We start from the raw sequence: 19,950 nt of genomic DNA, 5'->3' as shown, positions 1-19,950 counted from the left end.
TGGTTAAGAGTTGGCTTGTGTATCTTGCTGCTCCCCTGTTGGGGACATAGATATTTATAATTGTCGTATCCACTTGTTGGATACATCCTTTAAGATTAATATAGTGCCCTTCTGTGTCTCTAAGTATAGTCTTTAGTATAAAATCCAATCTATCTGATATGAGAATTGCTACCCCAACTTTCTTTTGAGGTCCATTGGTATTCCATCCATTTACTTTCAGTCTGAATGTATCTTTAGGTTCAAAATGAGTCTCTCGTAGACAGCAAATGGATGGGTCATGTCTTTTTATCCAATCTGCAACCCTGTGGCGTTTTATGGGAGCATTTAAGCCATTTACATTGAGACCGAATATTGAGAGATATGATTTTAATGATGCCATGTTGCCAGTAAAGTCTTTGTTTGTATCGGTTGTGACTTTCTGTTCTGTAACACTCTTGGGGCCTTTTTACTTTTATAGAACCCCCCTTCATATCTCCTATAGGGCTGGTTTTGTGGTTACGAAATTGGTCAATGACTGACGATTCTGAAAGGTCTTTATTTCTCCATCTATTCTGAGTGACAGCCTTGCTGGATAAAGGATCCTTGGCTGCATATTTTTCTCTGAAAGAGCTTTAAAAATACCCCCCAACCCTTTCTCTCATTCCAGGTCTGTGTAGACAGGTCTGACATAATTCTGATACCTTTGCCTTGGTACGTGAGAAATTTCTTTGCCCTGGCCGCTTTCAATACTGTATCCTTGGATCTAATATTTGCGAATTGCACTATGACGGAATGTGGCGTAGGTTTGTTGTGGTTGAGCTTGGGAGGGGTTCTCTCTCCCTCTTGGACACAAATGTCTGTTTCCCTTGTTAGATTAAGGAAGTTTTCAGCTACAATTTGTTCAAATATCTCTTCTAGACCTCTGTTTTTCTCCACCCCCTTGGGGATGCCGATGATTCTGACATTGGAACATTTCATTGAGTCAGTAATCTCCTGTAACCTGCATTCTTTGGTTTTGGATTTTTTTAAGTCCTGATTGTATTTTAGCTTTTTCTTCTACTAACCCATCCTCCAATTCGCTGATACGTTCTTCTGCCTCATTCACCCTGGCAGTCAGAGCCTCTAGTTTTGACTGCATTTGGCTCATAGAATTTTTAATTTCTGCCAGATTCGCTCTCATTTCCGCCCTTAGAGATTCTATATTCTCATTAACATTTCTGTTAATACTTTTTTCAAGTCTACTCATCATCTTGACCATTGTTGCTCTGAATTCCATTTCCGATAATTTGGTTATATCCATATCCATTAGTTCTGTGGCAGAGGCCACAGACTCATTGTCTTTTCTTTGCTGGGGGGGATTTCTCCTTCTCGTCATTCTGATGAGGAGAGCTTGCAGGGTTGTCCAGAGCTCAAATTATTGACCGGGACCCAGGCCGTGCGCACTTGTTTTATAGGGATCTTAGAGATGTGGGCTTCTTGATTTTTCAGCCTGCCTTCTGGGGAGGGGCCTGCCGCACCAATACTCAGGCAACCCTGTTTGGGTAGAGTTTCCGTGTCCCCTACGAGGGGGGATGGGGATAGGCACACTGTGAGCCGGTATTTCCAGGCTTTTGTTCTCTGGCAGCTTTCCCTGGCGGTTTTCTGTGCCTCTTCTGAGAGTCAGAGCAGCAGTGGCCGAATCTCAGCCTCTGTTTCAGAACAGAGGGATCGCGGCCCGTTCTCCACTGATGTTCTGGCCACTTTACCTCTGTTTCTGTTGGTGCTGCTCAACCCTGCAGCATCCCGGGATGTGCGCCCCACACCCAGCATCCCAGCCCTCACTTCCAGGGCCGGCGCGTCTCTGTCCTTTGTGTTTCTAACACCGCCAGCCTCCCGCTGCCAGCCGCCTCTGCGCGCTCCCGGAGCTCCCAGTCTCAGTCTGGTTCCAGTGAGCACACTGGAGTTCCATGAGAAGTCTGGTGGCGCACGTTCCCCGGCTCACGGTCTCAGTCTGCTCTCTCTCGGGTGCCATCCGCAAGTCCGCCCGCTCCCCTGTGCAGGTGGCTACCACTTCCCGGTGCCCGAACGCGGCAGCTCCCTCTCCCTTCCGTTTATCTTCCAATATCTGTGCGCGGTTTCACGGCTCCCCACTTCGTACCTCAATACTCAGCACTGGAGATGTTCATTTGTAGAGATCCAGATGTATCTTCCTGCGTCTCAGGCTGATTCTGTGGATGTTCAGGCTGGTCTGGTATCTATCCAGCTCGACTCAGGGGACCGGCTGAAAAAGGGGTCCCCTACTCCTCCCAGCCCTCAACCTGTTTGCTTTTTTCCATCAAGTTTTTGTGAAAGCCTCTTCTCTTGATTTATCCATGGCCTCCTCTTGTTGGCAGAGTTGGAAAAGAGAATCTTTATTTGCTTTTTTTGTTTGTTTTAAGTTTTTGTTTGAATTCCACTTTGTTTACATACAGTGTAATATTAGTTTCAGGTGTATAACATAGTGATTCAACACATCCACACATCACTGGTGCTCATCATGACACGTGCCCTCCTTATTCTCCATCACCCATTTAACCCATCCTCCACCCACCTCCCCTCTAGCAGCCCTCAGTTTGTTCTCTATAGTTAAGATTCTTGTTTTATGGTTTGCCTCTCTCCCCACCCCCCATGTTCATCTGTTTTGTTTCTTAAATTCCACATATGAGTGAAATCATATGGTATTTGTCTTTCTCTGACTGACTTATTTTGCTTAGCATAATACTATCTAGCTCCATCCACATCACTGTCATTGCAAATGTCAAGATTTCCTCCTTTTTATGGCTAAGTAGTATTCCATTGTATGTATATACCACATCTTCTTTATCCATTCATCTCATGATGGACATTTGGGCTCTTAACATAATTTGGCTATTGTTGATAGTGCCGCTATAAACATCAGGGTGCATGTGTCCCTTTTTTGTAGCCTTTGGGCAAATACCTCGTAGTGCAATTGCTGGATTATAGGGTAGTTGAACAAAGATATGAAGCTGCTCTTTGAGAATTCATTTCAAGTCAGTCTTTACACAAGTAAACCAATTTCATTACCACAAAATGATAACTTAGCCAGAGGCAGAATTAAAATTAGGTAACCAAGTTTGATCACCAACTTCAAATATTTTACAATGTAAATTTCTCTTTTTCTTTTCTGGGATTCCAAAAAAAAAAAAAACACATATCAAAAGACTTGATATTGTCCCTAACTCATATGTCTCTGTTCATTTTTTCGGCTTTTTCTCTTCTCTGTTCTTTAGTTTGTAGTTTCTATTGCTATGCCTTCTATTTTACTGATCTTTATTTCTGCCGTTTCTAATTCATTATTAATGCCATCCAGTGTATTGTTAAATTTCATATATTGTTTTTCATATCTGGAATTTCCATTTGGTTCTTATTTATAGTTTTAATATGTCTCTACAACTCTCAAAATCATAGGACTACCTATATAATCTAACATTTCAGTTGAACCATTAGTTACAAATTGTTTTGTACTCTGGGTTTTGTATTCATTTTTGAGTTTGAATCTTAGTAATCATTTTACCAAGAGAGCCTAGTTAGATCTCTGTGGTTAGTTCATATCCTTCCTAGCACTTGTAAAATAAAAGGAAAACTTCATACCACTCATCAGTGCTGTAAATAATATACATTTGGGTGCAATTTAATTAACATCTATCTTGTTAAGTACATTGTATGAACGTCTCTTTTTATCATCAGTCATATATTTTCAGCACTTGGGGCATTGTAGTACCTGGCATATTGTTTGCATTCAAATATTTCAACAATGCTTCCAGGAAACTGAAAGACTTAGATTGAATACTCAAATATTGTCTATTTAAAGCCTTCAGATAAAAAAAAAAAAAGCCCCAGAGCTAATGGTGTATAACCTCACATATAATAATCAGAACCATCATGGATCATTTTTGTAACTTGTCAGAGCTTGAAAGTTATAATTTGTAAAAGTATTGTAAGGCGTATCTCTAACTTATTTATTGATTTTGTTGTTTGTGAAATATATTCCTCTCAATTAAAAAAACAAACAGCCATAACATACTGTATAATGTATTAATAATCATACTTTCAATTGATATTTGAAGAATACACAGAATCTAATTTTCTCTCATTTTAAACTGGGAAAAATATAACTCCCTTCTCAGGAAATCAATAAAAGTATTATACCAACTAATTAGTTTGTGTTTTAGTTGACCAGGCCAAAGTTTAGACTTTAGGAATTGCAAGTAAAGCCATTTTTATAATGATGCCCATGTCATTACCACCACCTTACCAGCACTGCCACTTACTGAATATCTGTTCATGATCAAGTCAGTAATATATCTATATATACTATCTTGAATCATTAAAACATTCCTACCTGATTGGTATGATTATCTCCTTTTTTCTAGTAATGGAGAATGAGACTTCGAGTAGCTAGTCACTTGCCCAAGATCACACAGCTGGTAAGTGTCCAAGTTGGTGTTTAAATCCATGACCACGGCTTACAAGTATTGGCTTTTATTTTATTCCATTAACATGTTCATAACATAAAATGTACCATTGTAACCATTTATAGTGATACCATTTATAGTGATACCTAGTACATTTAGAATGTTGTACAACCATCACTACTATTTAGTTTCAGAACATTTTCATCACCTCAAAATAAAACCCTATGCTCATTTAGCAGTCACTTCTCATTCCCTCTCAATTGATTTTTGAGTATTGATTATGGACTCTGCAATTCTGCTACAATTGTTCATTTGCTCTAATTTTTTTGTGAATGAATTTTAAAGGAGTGTCTGCATATGATCATGTCACCTGTGAACAGAGCTAGTTTGACTGCTTCCTTTCCAGTTTGAATGACTTTCTGTTTCTTGCCTAACTTCTCTGGCTAGAATTATCTATTCAGTATTGCGTAGCAGTGGTGAAAGTTGGCATCCTTGTATTATACTGACCTTAGAGGGAACACTTTCAATCTTTCACTCTTGAGTCTGACAGTATATGTGAGTTCTCCATGGTGCCTTTATCATGGTGAGAAAATTCCCTTTTATTCCTACTTTGCTGAGTATTTGTGTTATGAATGAATGCTCAATTTGGTCAAATGCTTTCTTTTCATCAGTTGAGATGACCATGCAATTTTTCATTTATTCAATTGACATGGCTTATTAAATTGAGTGATTTTTATATTTTGAAATATTAAATACCTCACTTTCATTCTCACAATATGCCCTGGTTTGACATGTTGTATAACCCTTTTGATATGCTGCTGGATTTGGTTTACTAGTATTTTATTGAGGAAATTTGTGTCTATATTCACAAGGGATATTGGCCTCTAGTAGTTTTTGTTTGTTTGTTTTTACTATGATGTGTTTGCCTGGCTTTAGTGTGAGGGTAATGATGGCTTCCCAGAATGTGGGAGACTGAACCTAAGAGCGGGAACCCATGAAAGGCCTGAGACCTAAAACACAAGGTCTAAGACCTGAAATAAAAACCTTAGCTTGAAGATCTAAGATCCAAGGATGGAAGGCCCCAGACACGCATAAAGACTTGGGACTCCAGCCACTCTAGATGAACAGAAGGCCCAAGAGAGAAAGATATCTCAAGGCTAAATTAGGTGGGAAGCTGGAAGCCCATGACCCAAAATCCAGGAAGGATAGAAGCCCTAAAACCAAAGGAAATCCCAAGTTGAGAATGCTAAATCCTAGCTTTTTTTTCTATTGCTATCCTCCCTACTCTTGGACATTTTCATTTCTCCCCTTCCTGTTCTTATGTGTCCATTGAAGCCCACTTCTTTTGAGATGCTTTTATGGATGTTGCTGTTACCTTAAGGAAACATATCTTTAGGTTGTCAGTATTATGCCTGGGCCAGTCTTAAGCCAATTTTGATCAGTTTTGAGCCATTTATTGAGTGTTTGTTTTTTAATTTCCATTTCTCTTCACCTCCACTCCACTTGAGAGAGACAATTAGGTAACACTATATTTCAGACTTCCCTTTTCCTTAGAAGCTCCAGGCTTATGAGAAAAGGAAAGCATCAGGCTGATGGGGGTGGGGGGAGTTATAGACTGTCTGGAGAAAATGTGAAGAGATGTTCCAGGCCAATGACAAGAATTAGACAAGAAATACCCAGATGTGCCAGCCTGTTGAGAAGCACCAGCCAGCAACACCTTACTTCTTTGAGCTTGATTTCTGGCATCCTCAGACTACCATTACTGATAAGAATAAGAGAACAATGCTATCATCATCTGATTTTTATGGAATAGTGAAATTGTGAACACATCCATTTTTAAAGGAAATGGCTTTGTCTCTACCCTTCTACCCAAAAGGGAATCTATGTATAATGCTCTGATAAATGGGAAGATACGCTTTGACTTGGGAACTGATGTGGAATGCAGAATCTTTGAGCTGTGAGTGTTTTGAAGATTGAAAAATCTTGCTCAGCATGGGTGACCACCACAAGCAATCTAAAGCCATCTGCATGTCATAATTGAGACAAACTGGGGAATGTGTTGTCTAATGTCGAATAAAATGTACTGTTTTGAAAGAAAAAAGAATGAGGTAGGAAGTATTCACTTCAACCTTTTGGAAGAGTTTGAGAAATATTGGTGTTAATACTTGAAAATTTTGTAGAATACTCATTAGTAAAGTCATCTAGTCCTGGCCTTTTTTTGTGTGTGCTCTTTGGTTGCTGATTTAATCTGTATATATTATACATCTATTCAAATTTTCTTTTTCTTCTTGAGTCCATTTGGGTAAGTTGTGTGTTTTTAGGATTTTGAGTCTTCCCTCTTTTTCTCTTAGTCTTGATAATGATTTGTCAATTTTGTTAATCTTTTCCATGAACAAGCTTTTTGTGTAATTGATTTTTCTCTATGTGTTTCTCTTCTCTATCCCATTAATCTCTGCTCTGATCTTTATTTTCTTCCTTCTGCAATTTTTGGGTTTAGTTTGCTCTTCTTTTTTAGTCTCTTCAGGAGTAGAGTTAGGTTGAATATATGCATTTATAGCTAAAAGTTTCCCTTTGAGCACCGCTTTCTTTGCATCCCATAAATGTTGGTATATTGGGTTTTCATTTTCATTTGTCTCAAAATATTTTCTAATTTCTCTTGTGATCTCTCCCTTGACCTATTGGTTATTTAAAAATGTGTTGTCTAATTTCTACATATTTCTGAATTTTTCAGTTTTTCATCTGCTATTGAGAGGATAGTTTGCATGATTTCAATCTTTTAAAATTTATTTGGACTTTATAACCTAAAATAGTCTATCCTGGAGAGTGTTCTGTTTGCACTTAAGAAAAGTGTGAATTCCATTCTTGTTGGGTGGAATGTTCTGCATATTTTTCTTAGGTATAACTGGTTTATTGTGTTGTTCAAGTCCTTTGTTCCCTGATTGATCTTCTGTTAGTTGTTCTATCCACTATTGAAAATAGAGTATTGAAGTCTCCACATATTATTGTACAACTTTCTGTTTATCCCTTCAATTCTGTTATTCTTGCCTCATATATTATGGGGCTTTGTTGTCACACATGTATATATTTATAATTGCTATGTCTTCTTGATGGATTGACCCTTTTATCTACATGTAATGTCCTTCTTTGTCTCTTGTAACAGTTCTGACTTAAATTGCATTTTGTCTGATATTAATATAGCCATCCCATCTTTCTTTTTTTTTACTATATGCATGCAAAATAATTTATACTTATTTTACTATCATCCTATTTGTGTCTTTCAGTCTAAATTGAATATCATGTAGTCAGCATGTAGGTAGATCTTTTTGCATTCATTCTGCCAATCTCTATTCTTTAACTGGAAAATGCATCATGTCTACATTTGAAGTAATTACTAGTAAGGAAAGGCATACTTCTACCACTTTGCTTTTTGTTTTCTATACATCTTATATATTTTTGTTCCTCTGTTCCTCCATTGTAGCCTTTCTTTGGTGTTTAATTGATTTTCATAATGTACTGTTCCTGTTATCTTCCCAAGTATATTAAAAGATGCTCAATATCACTAATTATCAAGGAAATGCAGATCATCACTTCACACCTATTAGGATGACTATTATCAAAAAGTCAAAAGATAAGTGTTGGCAAGGATGTGGAGAAAAGAGAACCCTTGTGCATTGCTAGTGGGAATGTAAATTGGTACAGCCATTATAGAAAACAATATGGAGGTTCCTCAAAAAATTTAAGATAAAACTGCCATTTGATCCAGCAACCCTCTTCTCGGTATAGATCCAAAGGAAATAAAATCACTCTCTCAAAGAGGTATCTGTACTCCTGTGTTTATTGAAGCATTATTCCCAGTAGCCAAGACATGGAAACAACTTAAATTTCTGTAGACAGATGAATGAATAAAGAAAATGTGGTATAGATATAAATGGGATATTATTTAGTCATAAAAAAATAAATCCTGCCATTTGCGACAACACAGATGAATCTGGAGAACATTATGCTAAGTGAAATAAGCCAGACACAGAAAGACAAATATTGTGTGATCTCACTTCTCTGTGGAATGTAAATCAATAAAATAAAATAAAATAAAATAAAATAAAATAAAATAAAACAAAACAAAACAAAATAAAATAAAGCTGAATTCATAGTAACAGAAAGTAGAATGGTAGTTACCAGAAGCTGGGAGGTGGTGGAAAAGGGAAGATTAGAAAAAAAGTAGGATAGTGGTTTCTGGGGACCAGGGGAAGAAAGTCATAGGTAGTTATTGTTTTAGAGGTTCAGGGTTTCAGTTCTGCAAAATGAAAAGAGTTCTGGAGATGGATGGTAGTGATGGTTGCACGACAATATGGTTGCACTTAATATCAGTGAACTGTATACTTAAAAATGGTTAAGATAGATAGTAAATTTTATATCACATGTATTGTACCACAATAAAAGATCTTAAAAAGAAATTTTTTCCATTTCATCCAGTTTGTCAAATTTATTGCCCTAGAATTATTCCTGGTATTTCCAACTATCTCTTTTATTTTGTAGAATTTGTAGCGATGGCCACTCTTTTATTCTTGATACTGGTAATTTGTGTTTTCTTTCTTTATCTTTTTCAGTCCAGCAAGAAAAAGGCTTATTGATTTTATTGATATTTTCAAAAAACCAGATTTTGGTGTCATCAATTTTTCTTGTTATTTTTTCAATTTTTAATTGATTTTGCTTTTTTCCTATGATTTCCTTCTATCATTTTACTTTGGCTTTAATTTCCTCTTTTTAATTAAAAAAATTAGGTGGGAACTCAAATCCCTGATATTAGATCTTCCTTATTTTCCAATATGATTATTGGAAGCTATAATTTTCCCTCTAAGCACTACTTTAACACTACCTCGCAAATGTTATTATAATGTATTTTTATTATTACTCCTTCAAAATAGTGTCTAAATTCTCTTGGGATATTTTCTTTGTCTCTTGTATTATTTAGGACTACACTGTTTATTTTCCAAGTATTTGGTGTTCTTCTAGTCATGATATTATTATTGATTTCTAATATAATTTCTTTGTGCTAAAAGAACAGATTCTATATTAGTTCAGTCTTTTTAAAGTTATTTAGACTATTTTATTTTATTTTAAAGATTTTTTTAATTTGTTTGACAGAGAGAGAGACAGCCAGAGAGAGAGGGAACACAAGCAGGGGGAGTGGGAGAGGAAGAAGCAGGCTCCCAGTGGAGGAGCCTGATGCAGGGCTCGATCCCAGAACGCCGGGATCATGCCCTGAGCCAAAGGCAGACACTTAATGACTGAGCCACCCAGGAGCCCCTATTTAGACTTTTTTAAAAGAATAGATTGTGGTTAACATAGCATGTGCCCTTGAAAAGAATGTGTTATCCTGTCATTGCTGGGCACAGTGCTCTGTAAATATAAATGAAGTCAATGTCGTTGATAGTGTTGTAAAGAACTTTTATGTCATTAGTTTTTTGCTGTTCGTTTAGTTGTTCTATGAAATTCCAGGAGATGAGTGTGTTGAAAAATCCAACTATGAATGCAGAATTGTCTATTTTCTACTAATTTCTGTCCATTTTTCCTCCACAGTTTTGAAACTTTGTTAATAGATGCACAGTCATCTATTATAGTTATATCTTCCTGGTAAATTGACATATTATTATGAAATACTTCTTTAGTTCTAGTACTACTTTTTATCTTGAAATCTATCTTATCTGATATTAATGTAGCCACTCCCTGTTTCTAATCCTTATTCTTTGCATAGTGTATCTTTTCCCATCCATTTACTTTCTTTTTTCCATACATTTATTTTCATTCTATATTTGTCCTTATATGTAAAATGTGTCTCTTTTAGAAAGTATATAAATGTGCCTTTTGAGATTTTATTTTTATTTATTTATTTATTTGACAGAGAGAGAGAGACAGCCAGTGAGAGAGGGAACACAAGCAAGGGGAGTGGGAGAGGAAGAAGCAGGCTTCCCAGTGGAGCAGGGAGCCTGACGTGGGGCTCAATCCCAGGACCCTGGGATCACACCCTGAGCCCAACGCAGACGCTTAACAACTGAGCCACCCAGGCACCCCATAAATGTGCCTTTTAAAAAAAATCTGTTCTTCCAGTTTTCCTTTTAATTGGGGTGTTTAGTCTATGAATATTTAACGTAACTGTTGATATCGGTGAATGTTGTAGGCTAAATTGTGTCCCCTCAAAATTCATATATTGAATTCCTAACACCCAGTACCTCAGAATGTGACTGTATTTGGAGATAGGGTCTTCCTAGAGATAACTAAATTAAAAAGAGATCCTTAGGGTGGGTTCTAATCTGATATGACTGGTATCCTTATAAGAAGGGAAAATTAGGGGGAGCCTGGGTGGCTCAGTTGGTTGAGCATCCAACTGTTGGTTTCAGCTCAGGTTGTGATCTCATGGGTGGTGAGATCAATCCCTGCGTGGGGCTCTGCACTCAGCAGGGAGTCTGCTTGAAGATTTTCTCCCTCTACTCCTCCCCCTGCTTGCACTCTCTCTCTCTCTCTCTCTCAAATAAATATATCTTTTTAAAAAAAAAAAGAAGGGGAAATTAGGACACAGACATGTACAGAGGGAAGACCACATGAAGACACAGGATGGACATGCCATTTGCAAGCAGAGAGAAACCTTAGAAGAAACAACCCTGCTGACATCTTGATCTCAGACTTCGAGTCTCTAGAACAGTGAGAAAATACATTTCTGTTGTTTTAGCTACTGAATCTGTGCTACTTTGTTCTGGCAGTGCTAGCAAACTAATATAGTGAGTTTGAATCTACCTGTTTACTCTTTATTTCCATGTTCTTTGCTTTCTTGTTCTTCAGTCGCTCCTTTCCTGCCTTCTAATCAGATTAACTATATTTTCAGGATTGTGTTTTACTATTCTTTTTGGGTTGTTAGCTAGACTTCTTTGCATATTTTTAGTTTATTCTAGAAATTTCAGTATACATCCTTCACTTCTCACAGTTCATTTTCAGTTAATATTATACCACTTTACGTAAAATATAAAAACATTCCAACAGGCTAGGGCCACATACACCACTCCTTCCTTTATTTTAGAGTTATTATATGTGTTAAATCTACTTACATTAAACACCACAGGGTAATACTGTATATTTTCCTTTCAATAGTCATACATATCATAAAGAATTAAGAGGGAGAGAAAAGCCAAAATGATAGTCTTTTGCATGTACTTTGACATTTACCATTAATGATGTTCTTTATTCTTGTTTTGAAATTGTTACTTTCCATCTGGTATAATTTCCCTTCAGCCTGGCTAATTTTTACTGGTATTTCTTTTAGTAGATCTGCTGGTGATGAATTCTTTTTGTTTTCTTTTCTTGGAAAATCCCTTTATTTTGCTTTCATTCTTGAAGGATATTTTTGCTGAATATGGAATTTTATACAGACATTTTCTTCCTTTCAGTATTTTAAAGATGTTCCATCTGTTCTCGCTTCCATTGTTTCTGATCAGAAGTCAGTTTTTAATCAGATCATTGTTCCCTTGTATGCAATTAATCATTTTTCTTTTGCTATTTTAAGCTTTGTTGTTTGTAATTAGTTTTTAACAGTAAGACTATTATGTGTTTTCTCATGGGCTTCTTCATGTTTATTCTGCTTTGTTTTCTTGAAGCATCCTGTATATGTAAAATTTTGCTTGTCATCCTTTATTTCCTTTTTCTTAAAGATTTATTTATTTATTTGAGAGAGAGAGAGAGAGAGCGAGCACATTGGGGGCACAGAGAGAGAGGGAGAGAGAGTCAAACAGACTCCGTGCTCAGCGTGGAGCCCCACATGGGACTCAGTCTCACAACCCTTAGATCATGACCTGAGCCAAAACCAAGAGTCAGATGCTTAAGTGACTGTGCCACCCAGGTGCCCCAGCCTTTATTTCTTCAAGTAATTTTTTCTGTCTCATTCTCTCTCCTTTGTTCTGGAGTGTCGATTACACATACGCTGGAAAGTTCAGTATTATCCATTAGTTAACTGAGGTTCTATTTATTTTTAAAACTTTCCTCTCTCTTTATCCACATTGAATAATTTTTTTCCTTCTTTTGATGGTTAAGATCACATGTATTGGGGGGCGCCTGGGTGGCACAGTTGTTAAGCGTCTGCCTTCGGCTCAGGACGTGATCCCGGAGTTATGGGATCGAGCCCCACATCAGGCTCCTCTGCTATGAGCCTGCTTCTTCCTCTCCCACTCCCCCTGCTTGTGTTCCCTCTCTCGCTGGCTGTCTCTGTCAACTAAATAAATGAAATCTTTAAAAAAAAAATCACATGTATTCTGACACCTGGGTGGCTCAGTCACTTAAGCGTCTGCCTTTGGCTCAGGTCATGATCTTGGGGTCCTGGGATCGAGTCTCACATCAGGCTCCCTGCTCAGCGGGGAGCCTGCTTCTCCCTCTGCCTGCTGCTCTCCCTGCTTGTGGTCTCTCTTTTAAAAAAATCACATGTATTTTCTTTTGCATATATTTGGAATTTTTAATTATGACATATTACACATAAAATCCATCATAAAAAATGAACAAAGAAGAGAAATTTTTTACTAAGTATTCTAAGCATTCTATTATTACACAAGAGCAGTCCTTAATAATATATTTTTCTTTTTTAAAGTTTTTTTTAATTGAAGTATAAATATAACATGGAATATTATATTAGTTTCAGGTGTACAATATAATGATTCAACAATTCTGTGCATTTACTCAGTTCTCATCATGATAAGGGGACTCTTGATCCCCTTCACCTACTTCACCTTTCTCCCCACCCACCTCCCCCTGGCAACCACCAGTTTCTTCTCTGTATTTAGGACTCTGGTTTTTTTGTATGTCTCTTTTTAAATTTGTTTGTTCACTTGTTTCTTCAATTTCACATAGGAGTGAAATCATATGGTCTTTGTCTTTCTCTGACTGACTTATTTCACTAAGCATAATACACTCTAGGTCCATCCATGTTGCAAATGACAAGATCTCATTCTCTTTCATGGCTGAATAATATTCCATCATATATATACCACATCTTTTTTTTTTTTCATTCATCTATGGTGGGCACTAAGGTTGCTTCCATACTTTGGCTATTGTAAATAATGCAGCAATAAACATAGGGGTGCATATATCTTTTTGAATTAGTGTTTTTGTATTCTTTGGGTATATACCCAGTAGTGGAATTACTAGATCATATGGTAATTCTATTTTTAATTTTTTTGAGGAACCCCATACTGTTTTCCACCATGGCCACACTGAATAATTCCTGTTAATTTATTTTATGGTTCACATATACCTTTCTGTCATCCCCATTTACCTGTCAGATCCATCAAGTGAAGTTTTTAAATTTCAGATTCTCTGGCCAGAAAGACTATGATTTTTCTATTAGTGCCTCCACCACTTTATGCATCACACATGTAGCTGCACTTAATCTCAGGATAAAATCCACAAAAGGAGGAACTTCATACAGCTACTCACCTCTTTTCTGAGAATATACTTCTTACCAGAATCTGTCTGCTTCTGTTGACACTCTTGTACCTTCATGCAGTTGCTTTCTATATTGAGTCAACATTTTATAATTATTTTCTGCAGGGGACTTTGGGAGTGTCTGAGTCTGTCAACAGAGAAGTCAGAAATCCTCCAGGTGGTTTTTATTTGACTAAAGTGTGGGGTTTGAGTGAGTAATGGTGATAAACTGGGAATATGCAGTTGAAGTTTTATTGTGAAAATTCCTTGAATATCAGCTTGAGGAGTTTGTGCTTAATTTCGAAGTTCACAAGGAGTAATCAGAGCATGGGAAGCTGGAGGTATGTTCTTTAAAAATACCTATCTTAAGGGGCGCCTCGGTGGCTCAGTCAGTTAAGTGTCTGACTCTTCATTTCGGCTCAGGTCATGATCTCAGGGTTATGACATCGAGCCCCACGTTGGGCTCTGCACTGAGCATGGAGCCTGTTTAGGATTCTCTCTCTCCCTCTCCCTCTGCCCCTCCCCTCACTCTCTCTCTCTGTCAAAAAAAGAATACCTATTTTAGTAAGCTTGGGCTGATAAAATACAATTGAATGGGTGACTTATAAACAACAGAAATGTATTTCCCACAGTTCTGGAGGCTGGAAGCTCAAGATCAGGTGGCCAGTATGGTCAGGTTCTATAGAGAGCTGCTTACTTCTCCTTGTATCCTTACATGGGGATATCAGAGTGAGCTACTTTCTAGCCTCTTCTTACAAAGCCACTAATCCCATTCAGTTCCACCCCCATGACATAATCCCCTTGCAAAATCCCCCCGAAATACCATCACATTGTAAGGGTTTCAACTTATGAATTTGATGGGGGGTGGGCACAAACATTCAGTCCATAGCAATACCTGTATGTTGAACTTAATTAAAATAGTACACAAAAAAAACATTTGTGAGAATAGATATGTTTAGAAAAAGTTTCTGTACGGATATGTCTTTTCCCAAAGTCTGTGAAGAGATTTCAAAGAGAAACACAGAGGAATTACAAAACACACTTTCCTTCCTCCTAGGGTAAGCAACTCTGAGGCGGGAACAACAGGTGGCCAGCACATTGAAATTCAGTAACTGACTTTAAATTTCACAGATCATAATTCTGAACTGACAGGAAGCAACAGGGCTCAAACTAAGGCCCTTTAGTGGAGATGGACCAGTAATTATGTGGGGTGCTACATGTTCGACTTTTGTTTGCTAAATAATAGGATACTCTAGGGTGCTATCATAATTACATCATAGTCACTCATTCAATGCACTCTGCTAGCTACCAACCTTGAACATTTTGAGTTGTTTCTAGCCAGGTAAATGAAAATGATGGAAGAAAATAATTACTCTAAATTGTCCGAAACCCTTAGGAAAAATTAGTTTATTAACCTGATGCCTGAGTCATCACAGGTACTGTTTTTGAAAAATGTCCTGCAGTTTGGTTTTATAAAAGAGCTTTCTTTTTGTTGCTTATTAATTATCAGCAGGGTAACCAATGTTGGGTAGCAAAAAGACACTGAGGAAAGGGGTTTGGGAGAAAGAGTCATTTTATGATTAGCCTTTTATTCTTCCTAATCATCTCTTCCATTAGTAAAACTCCCAAGGATAGCAATGGCACACAAGCATTTGAAGTGGCAGTGAAAGCCTAAATCAGCTAAAATAGTAGTTTCTCTGCTGCATTTAAGACTCAACAGAGGCAGCAGTGCATTGAGGTGAATGTGAACAAGAAAAAAATAATAGGATACAATTGAAAAATAGATTTCTTTGTGGTTACCACCCTGGAATGGGAACAATTACTCCCTTGCAAAGAGATTTTTACTTTATCACTTCTGCTCACCTTAGGGGCCAATGAAGGTAGGTTAACATGGTCTACAGGGCCTTAGGAAAGCATTTACAGTCATGAGATTGCATTTACTTTTATACAGATAAGACCTTAATTTACCCTGCATTCTGTTATCCTTCACTATAGCTGGGAAAATCTAAAATATCTCTCTTGCCCTTGTCCTCCTCTTGAACACTATGACAGTCTTCTATTGGATTTGTACCCCTGTCTGCCTCTTAAAAATAGCTTTACAATTGATTGCAAAAGTGGTACATTATATATTTTGTAGGAGACAAATCTTAGTTTGAATGCTGATGCAATATTTTAAATGTTCTCTAATTGTTTTTCTAACAATGAATTAAGAAATATCACACATAAAACACAGTACTGATGTTGTGAACCCTACATGTGAAGTGTGAATGATGGTGCTGATAACAAGAGTACTATGATAAATTGAGTGGCCAAACATATACTTCATTGTGCAAGCTGGGACATTTTGGGGAGTGAACTGGGATTATTGATAATTATATGAAGAAATAATAATAAATTAGGACTAATCACAAGTTGCAGTCAAAACTATTTATAAACCAAAATAAATGATTGATAGGAAGCCAATTAAAACTATTGTATGTATATATTAGTTCCAGAATAATGGAATAGAGCCCAGGGAAAGAATTCCCAGTTGTGAGACAATGAACAATTTTAAAATGTTTTTATTTGTTACTTGTATGCATATTAATTGTATAAACTTTTAAAATATAGAGAAGAGAAAAATAATTTACCACCATGGATTTTTTTTTGTATTTTTGTGTATTTTTCCAGATATTTTTCTTGTGAATATATATAATGTTATATAAATAATACAAGTAGTATCATATTTTAATATAATTATCTTTTTATTTTTTATTATTTCATCAACATTTTCCCATTCCCCCTTCCATTAAATGTTTTCCCACATGATTTTTATTGAATTGATACTAATTTATTAAATTAATATTTATTAGAGTTTACATAATACATTATATGTATGAACTGTATTTTATTTTATTTTTTTTAATATTTTTTTTATTATATTATGTTAGTCACCATACAGTACATCCCTGGTTTTGGATGTAAAGTTCAATGGTTCATTAGTTGCATATAACACCCAGTGCACCATGCAATACGTGCCCTCCTTACTACCCATCACCAGTCTATCCCATTCCCCCACCCCCTCCCCTCTGAGGCCCCCAGTTTGTTTCTCATAGTCCATAGTCTCTCATGCTTCATTCCCCCTTCTGATTACCCCCCCTTTCTTTATCCCTTTCTTCTCCTACCAATCTTCCTACTTCTTATGTTCCATAGATGAGAGAAACCATATGATAATTGTCTTTCTCTGCTTGACTTATTTCACTTAGCATTATCTCCTCCAGTGCCGTCCATGTTGCAGCAAATGTTGAGAATTCGTTCTTTTTGACAGCTGAATAATATTCCATTGTATATATGGACCACAACTTCTTAATCCATTCATCTGTTGAAGGGCATCTCGGCTCCTTCCATGATTTAGCTATTGTGGAAAATGCTGCTATGAACATTGGGGTGCATATGGCCCTTCTCTTCACTATGTCTGTATCTTTGGGGTAAATACCCAGTAGTGCAATGGCTGGATCATAGGGTAGCTCAATTTTTAACTTTTTAAGGGACCTCCACACTGTTTTCCAGAGTGGCTGTACCAACTTGAACTGTTTTTTATTTAATGAGACATTATTGTTAGACATTTAGATTATCTTACTGCTTAGCTATTATGAATAAGGCTCACATAAATATCTCTATATGTAAATCTTTGGTTTTCTTTCTGACAGTTTTCTAAGAACACACCCTAGAATTGGAAATCCTAGATCTGATGATATGTGTATTTGTAAGACTTTTAATATACTTTGTCAAATTGAACTCCAGAAAGAGTATATAATTTTTTTTGTACAGTGCCTAAGACAGCCATCTTACCCAACACTTATCAGCATTTAAATATTTTCCTTTAGAAAATCTTCATGAATGTGAAAGGCAAAAATATATGTTCTATTTACTGGTGTTGACATGTCTCTTCAATTGTGCTAGTATCACACTGTTTAAATATTGTCTATTGAAATAAATTTTAATATCTAGTTGAATTCCTCAACTGTTGTTACTTTGCTTTGAAAATTATATGTAAATCTTGGCCATTTGTTATGCCAAATTAACTTCAAAACGTCCATTTCCCTAAACTTACAAATTAATTTGAAAAGGATTAGATAGATTTACAATATCAAGTCTTGCCATTCGGGAGCATGGTCTAATTTTTCAAGATGTCTCTTATTTTCCTTAGAAAGGTTCTGTAGTTTACTTCATATATATCCTGCAGTCTTTTTCATTTTTAGGTACTTTACAGTTTTATTAGGATTGTGAATCAAATATATTTTTTGTTAATTTTCAAACTCATTTGTGCTGACATATATATGAGAGAGAAGGAGGAGCCATGTTTCCTTGTCATCTATAAAAGTTGCCAAATTGTTTCCTAAAAATTTCTTAGGATCCTGTACTAGATAATTTTCAGTACCATGAAAATTATAAAGGCATGTTATTTTGAGTCTTTATTATTAAATTTCCTTTTTGTTGCTCTTCAATGGTTTTTCATGGGCCTCAGTATTTTCCTTTATCTATCTTCAAGTAAGAAGTGATCCCTCCAGGATTAGTGTTTACCAAACACAGGCCAGACTGCTACTCCCTTTTTGCTATCAAGCAATTTAAGCTGTCTTATGGGGAAGGGTGAGGGGGAAGCACGGATACACCCCTAATTGGGTTTCTTCATCCAGATGCACTGACCTTATAGTTATTATGAATTACATTGAATTTTTAAGAATTGTTTATTTTTAATTTTCCTTCTTTCTATGCCTTCCTTAGTATTTTAGCAAGAATTTGGCAGAGACACTTTAAGGAGATTTATAATCAGATAACGTTTTGAACAAAAAGTGAGAAATGGGCTGCTGTTAAATGTTTCTCCTCAAATTTTCCCATATGTTATACCCTCAAATAAATGGAACCTTATCCTCTCCTCCAAAGAGCTCTGAGGGCGAAAAAATGGATACATTAAAATTTATGCGTTAGATAAATTTTTGAGAAGAATTAAAAATACATAAAAGAAATATTAAATGAGGTCATCTCATTCTGATTTACTTCCTATAAGCATGTGAAATTTACTCATGTGGGTTTTTTATTTGAAACTACTATAAATGTCCAATTTGCTCTAGTGAACAGGTTTCACTGAGATCTATATTGAAAATTCCACTTAAAAGACAAATAAGCTAATTAAGACTCTGGTTTATAGGTGACAGAAACTCAAATTAACTTAGGCTAAAAAAAATAATGTATTGGAAGAAAATCTGGTGGGTTTTTCTTGTCTTTTTATTATTTTTTTTAACACAATGCTAATGGAAGGGTATATGTATTAAAACATAGTAGGGACAAGGCTTCAGAACAAGTGGAAGCAGAAGTTTCTGTTTTTCATTTGTTTTTCTTTCCACATATCTGGTTATTCTCAAGTATTGCATCTTATAGTGCCCATTATCAAAAAAGGACTACCTCGCAATTCAGGTTGGAAATATTCTAGGGAGGGACTGTGGTCTGATCTGGGTCAGTTACTAAACCCTAGAACACTCAACTAAGGTTATGTGGTGAGCAAGGTGATTGATGCATCACCAGTATTGAGCACGTGGCCATGTGTATTTGGGGAATCATTCTAAGTCCAGAAGCTACACCAAGAAGTGAGTTCAACAGCAGTACTGCAGCATGCCATGGAGGCGAAGGCATCCCCACGCTTTTGGTAATTAGACAAATATTACAGCTCGGAGCCTAATAGGAATATCTTTCCTAGGCTGTTGTGTGCATTTATGAAATTATTAGACAAAGATCCTAGATTGGTAGATTGTGTTTTGAGTCTTTCAGTCGCTTCTCAAGGTGTTAGGCAGAGCTGATCACTAGAAAGTCAAATATTTATTTCTCTTTTAAAATTTATACAACTATGGAGCTTCATATGTAATTTTCTCAAGTATGTATTACAGAATGCTTTTTTTAGAATTTTTAAGAGATTGTTATTATCCTATTTAATTTTAAAAGTTATTTTCTTAACATATGTAGACCATTATAATCCAATCACCCTCAAGTATTAGAAATATTGGGGAGTTATTTTCCTTTTCCT

The sequence above is a fragment of the Ailuropoda melanoleuca genome, chromosome X, assembly GCF_002007445.2.
Source record: "Ailuropoda melanoleuca isolate Jingjing chromosome X, ASM200744v2, whole genome shotgun sequence".
In the NCBI taxonomy this organism is placed as follows: domain Eukaryota; kingdom Metazoa; phylum Chordata; class Mammalia; order Carnivora; family Ursidae; genus Ailuropoda; species Ailuropoda melanoleuca.
The sequence above is the reverse complement of the archived record's forward strand: the minus strand, read 5'-3'. Positions refer to the sequence as shown.